Consider the following 6,480-nt stretch of genomic DNA (forward strand, 5'->3'; position numbering starts at 1 on the left):
ACCATTTTGACATTTGCATTGAACTGGCTTTTTTTAACTGTCAAAACAAAAGGTTTTGTTTTCAGCATAATATATTCAGTAGGCGGCATGGAGTGAATCACATATGTTCAATCACGCAATTAAATGCTGAATGTCTCATGTAATTTTCCAAGAGCACACCTTAGAATATTTTAAGCACCAGTCTTCCTCTTGCTCATTCTCTTAAACCATCTCAACGAGATTAGGATCCACACTTTTGCCAAATGTAATTTTGCAAATCTGTTTTGCACATTGTATTAGACACACAGCAACATTTGAGACAAGCAAGTTGTCATTTTAATTGTGTTACTCAAAAACGGGCTAATCTGATTTGCTCTTCAAGCGTAAAATCATTAGCTCTTTCCCGGGAGCCAACTGTACGTGACTTGGTTGATCTAAAGCCAAGAAGCTGGTAGCACAAGAAGATAATTGAGACAGGTTTAACTGATACTATAGAGTCATTAAAAGATGAATCCTGCCTCCCATACAGATCTTCTTATTACTGACTTGACTTGGAGAGGGATAGGGCTCATAGTAGGACAAAATGCATCACCATCACATATAATCTCTTTAAATTTTCACAGGTGTGTATGAATTCTCAATTAGAATTAGAAGTTTCAATATGAAAATGTTTTATATGTCTTCCAGATTGTATGGCATGTTCTAGGACCCCACAAATTTCTGAGCCATAAAGCCCATTGCTCTCTGTTACACTAGAGGCCACTTTGCACAATTAGCCATTGAACTCCCCATCAACCTCTTTTGCTTATAATTTCAAGAAGTAGAGTGCGAAGAGCCCTGGAAAGATCAGGGGATCTTGATTTAGCACTTCTTCTTTGTGGAATTAGAGACCCTTGAAACATTATCTGAACTGTGTGGGAGTGAACAAGTTAGATAAGTACTGCTCTACAAAGTTTAAATGACACCCCCCCCCCCCATGTCGGCTGTGACTGAACTCGTGGGTCTTTCCCATGGAAACTGTACTCACCTGGTATGATTTTCTATGTTCTGTATCCTTGGTCTAGAGAAAAAATTGAAAGGTATGGAGTTGTTAGTGCAACTTGCCTGGGGTCTAGTATAGGTATTTTTCTACAACAGCCTTATGGGACTTATAATTCATAACATCTGAAGGGAACAAGGTTGAAGAAGCCTGGCGTAGAAGACTCTGGAAAGTCTTATGTGTAGATTTTGACTTGGATAATAACCCCTAAGTGCTTGTCAGTAAACAAGCCCTGTGTTAAATCTACCCTAATGCCTGGGTAGGTACATACACAGAGCTTATTTGTCCCATCCTGTCTTGCCCTAAAACATTCTGCTATAGTTTCCTGGACTTGTTAATTTTTTGTTCTAATTGACCTGTTCCAAGCTGAAGGAGCAACTACTCTGCTTTCCCAAATATGTCAGATTCCATAGGGGTCCCCTCATTGGTTCTGTCTCCTTGCCTGCCCTGGCTGAAATCCCTGGGCCTGAGTTGGCTTCATCTCCTAGACCTGTTCAGGGGCCCCGTGTCATTGAATGAACCCTCCTCATGGCTTGATGGAGACAGTAAAAAATGCAAACATAGGTTTTGCCTGGTTGCAAACATCAACATTCAGGCCATAGGCTATTAAAATTCATGGGGGGAAAACTGGGGCAAAGAAGAAAATGGAAATTAATAGGAAGGTCCTGTTTATGCCTTACAAATCCAAATTATATACCTCTTTTGAAAGGGATAGATCTTGATTCATGATGTGATTGGAATTTTCCCTGTATTATCCGTACCAAATCAGGACACCTAGCAATGTGTGTGTTTTTGTGTGGCTTTGTGAGAGAGGACGTTATTGAAATGCTTAAAACAATAGCAATTGCAATGTTCAGGCTTATTGACATGATGTTAGGAGATTGCAGAGCTGGTCCATCTGCTAATCAACATTTAGATTGGTATATGGAAGCAGACCACCTATATCAAGAGTGGGAATGACACTGAATGCTTTAGTTTTTTGGTGTGTGTATGTTTTTAAAGGGATTCACTGAGGTCATATCTTACTTGCCTTACTCCAAGGTTCAAGATTTCCGTGAGCAAGATTTGGTGTCTATAGTTCAGTCATCACAGTCTGAATGTAGGCACAACATCAGTTAGTTTCAGTGAAATCAATTCCTTCCGACAAAAAAATAGTTTTTGTGCCAATTCAGCCTACTTTGTATACATCTGAAAGTCAGCTGAGTGACATTAGAGGTGACTGTAGCCTATTCAATCTACCGTGTACTGGGTGAGTTTTGTTGCTTCACAAGGATTGCATTGGTAGGTAGCCAACAAGTGGCTGTATTTGTATTCTGTAAAATGGTCTTGCAGCACAAATAAGTTAAGCCTCTATAGCTGGACTCAAGCTACATTAGCCTTGTCTGCTTTAACTGCCAGCACTCTGGCTTAACTGCTATGTGGATCATGGCTATAGCGACTTTGCAATAAAATAAGGTAAAGAACATTCTTTGGAGCATACCAGGGTAAATAAAGTAGTAAAATGTGTTGCATCTTGATTTTTTTTTTAATGAAGCTTGTTTGTATATATTAATATGCACATTTAAACACCAGAGGATACATTACAAGTCCTCCTCTATTCATACTGGATTAGTTTGTTGATGGTGCTGTGCACTACTGCATTAAAGGGATCCAGATTCTTGAGGATGTGGTTCTAAAGCTGTGGTTTTCAACTTTTCTACCTTTAGGGAAGCCTTTTCACATCAGCTTGTGTACTGAAGGGCTCCTGGTCACCTGCCATTGGCCTGATTTGCATTTAACATTAAGCCATTGTTTGTTTAGCCACCAGTTTGTTCCAAGGATGATTAAATAAACCATGGCTTGATTCTCCAAAGCTTGATTTGTTTTCCAGCTGCTCTTGCTGTTGTAGATTAGTGTCGGGGTTTGAGGGAGGGAGAAATCATGGTTAAGGCAGAGTGCTTGGTTTGCATATAACACCAAGCCATAGTTAAAACAAACCAAGATTCATAACCCAACAACAAACTATGGCTGTGATTTCTGGGTAGTAAACAAACCATAGGCAGGCTTCAGGTTATCAAAACAATGGATTAAGAAACTATGGTTTAATTAACCATGACTTAGTGTTGTGTGTGAACTAGGCCATTATTGCAGAGGATCTGGGGGCATTTTCTTGGGAACACTACTAAATGTTGAGGCAACCTACTACTCCCCATCAACTAAGAGTGCCCCTTGGAAAACAGACAATACTCTCCTGCAACTCCAGATTGAGAGAGCAGATTATAGTGGTGGGCAACCTTTCAGCTTTAAGCTTCTTTGTCATAATTGTGCTAATCAAGGATTCCTTGCTGAAAAAATCAGCTATGGTGGACAGGTTTTACTGGAAATCTTGCCCATCACTGTAGGTGCTATCATTCCCTGGAACAGAGTTTGAAAACCATTGTTTAAAGGGTGTTAGAACCAGACTACAGCATGCTTGGCATCAAGCAAAATGAGGATGTATGTGGCAACCTCTCACTTCAAATGATCCAAGGACTATGGATTAGAATCAATATTGGCTTTGGAGGTGGACACTTGTGTTGCTGACTCCTGCCCCAACTCCCAGCCAATGGTTAAGTGCCTCATTTACAGGGATCTAAGGTAGAAATCTCAAAGAGTTTATATTGGTGGTCTGTATCGGTAGTTAAATACGCCAAATCCTATTTTTGGACGTCTATAATAAGGACCCCGTAGGGTAGAGTGGGGTGCTTCAACGGAACACAGAAGGGACCACACAAACAGCAACAAAAATATAAGTGTATGTATATATTTATCTATAGCCTAATGTTTCTGTATTTGAATGGTTTTTGGAAATGTCAACAAGTGATTGTTCCTATTGTGTTTACTGCTCTGAAATTCTTTGCATGACTTCTGGCATAATAAAATTCTTTAATAAGGAAGTTATCTACATCTATATACATATATCTATATATATTGTTAGCCTGCGAAACATTCTTGTCAGATCAGCCATGTTTTGTGCAAATTGTATATTTCTGTTGTAAGAGCACCATTGGAATTTGACTTTGAATTAGTTGTTGGCATTAAAATATGTTTTTATGGATAATAAACTTGTCATTTAGTGTACTGGGGATGGCGAAATGCCACAGTCATCCTTACAATTTCACAAAGCCACTAGGAAGTGGTGAGTAAATAGGTTAGTATGTATGCAGTGATAGTCTCTTTGCACTTGGTACCGTATGTGTGCAAAGTGAGGTATATCTCTCTTGGCTTAATCAATGCTTCTCATCTTGTTTTCTCTCTAAGCCCAAATCCTCATTAAGAAGTCAAATCAGTGCAGCAGCATGCCCCCAATATTAGACAAAGGAAATTATGTATATACTTCTACTATTATTAATTTGTACAGTAGCTTGAAGTGGGTGAAATGTTTTGCCACACAGCTTAATTTACCCTTCCAAGGCCCCTGTGAAGTAGGTTAAGGTGAGAGATGATGACTTGCCCAAAGCTGTCCAGTGAGCTTCATGGAGTGAGTTCGGATTTGAAGCTGTATCTCCTGTTAGCAAATTAAGCCTTCAGCAATGGCATCAGCCTTCACCAACCTTTCTGGAAGGTGAGACAATTTGTTGATTTTGCTGTTATAGCCATTTATTTCACAGATTTCTAGCCTGCATTTCTGGCAAAACCTCTACAGTGCGAATTACAACACACTAAATAATACAGGCTAAATAATCAGTCCATTAAGTGCCTCAATAATTAAAATAACAAATAAGATAGCAGCATATAAAACTTCAATTCAAAGTGCAGTAACCAAGTAAGTATTTAGAACCCCCTAAAGGGGACGCGGGTGGCGCTGTGGGTAAAACCTCAGCGCCTAGGGCTTGCCGATCGCATGGTCGGCGGTTCGAATCCCCGCGGCGGAGTGAGCTCCTGTCTTTCAGTCCCAGCTCCTGCCCACCTAGCAGATCGAAAGCACCCCTAAGTGCAAGTAGATAAATAGGTACCACTTTATAGCGGGAAGGTAAACGGTGTTTCCGTGTGCTGCGCTGGTGCTGGCTCGCCAGAGCAGCTTCGTCACACTGGCCACGTGACCCGGAAGTGTCTCCGGACAGCGCTGGCCCCCGGCCTCTTAAGTGAGATGGGTGCACAACCCTAGAGTCGGACATGACTGGCCCGTACGGGCAGGGGTACCTTTACCTTTACCTTTTTAAAGGTATTGCATGGGACACGGGTGGCGCTGTGGGTTAAACCACAGAGCCTAGGACTTGCCAATCAGAAGGTTGGCGGTTCGCAATTGGGTGAGCTCCCGTTGTTTGGTCCCTGCTCCTGCCAACCTAGCAGTTCGAAAGCACGTCAAAGTGCAAGTAGATAAATAGGTACCGCTCCGGCGGGAAGGTCAACGGCGTTTCCGTGTGCTGCTCTGGTTCGCCAGAAGCAATTTAGTCATGCTGGCCACATGACCCAGAAGCTGTACGGCAGCTCCCTTGGCCAATAAAGCGAGATGAGCGCCGCAACCCCAGTGTCGGTCACGACTGGACCTAATGGTCAGGGGTCCCTTTACCTTTACCCTTAAAGCTATTGCATACATGGAAAGGGCTATACAGTACTAACTTCCCAGGGCAGTTTCCCAAAGATGTGGGGCCACAAACGTTTCAAGACTATCTTAAAATATGCAGATTTGGGGGGGGGGGGGCGAGAGGACATGACATGTTGATTTTCTGTCTGTCATTCAACTGTGCTAAGAGACACAAAACCTCCATGGGGGAGAGGTCTGGAACCCTAGATGTTTGTCTGTCTGATACATTAAACTACCCTCACCATAGTGCTCTTCAGATCCGCCACAGATTACCCCCACCCGCCTGAAAATGGCAAAATTGCCACTAGAGAATCGGGAAGAGCGACACTGTATATGTGTATATTTACCTGCAATCAAATCATGTTGAGTTCAATGCTCCTTGCTTCCTAATAAATGCGCAAGGGAGATACGGTAAACCTCTAATCCTTCGGGGATTTTTTATATTATATTAATATGCATAGGTAATAGAATTATACTGTATGTACACACGTGTGTGTATTTATGTAATTGCCGGACCACAACTCCCATCACTCCTCACAATCGGCCATGGTGACTGGGGCTGATGGGAGTTGGAGTCCATCAGCGCAACACCCCCCCTCTCGCTCCCCGCCTCAGCGTCGCCTCACAAAACGAAAGAACCGGAGTGACGCAAGCACAACTCGTGCCCTATCAGCAACTGCCCCACTCCTTCCATAGCGTCTGCGGGTGACGTTGCAAGAGTGGGAGGGGCCGGCGTCACCCCGCCCACGAGAGGGGGAGGAGCTGGGAGGGTGAAGGAATCTGCGTCTCGGGTGCTTGGCGCGTACTGATGACATCAAGGCTTAAGGCCCTCTCCTGCCGGAGAAAGCGATAGGTCGTGCGCCTGCCGTAATGATGGGAACGCCGGCAGCTGATAGGGTGGAGGCGGAACGGGAGG

The sequence above is a fragment of the Podarcis gaigeae genome (genome assembly GCF_964106915.1).
Source record: "Podarcis gaigeae genome assembly, chromosome: 10".
In the NCBI taxonomy this organism is placed as follows: Eukaryota; Metazoa; Chordata; class Lepidosauria; order Squamata; family Lacertidae; genus Podarcis; species Podarcis gaigeae.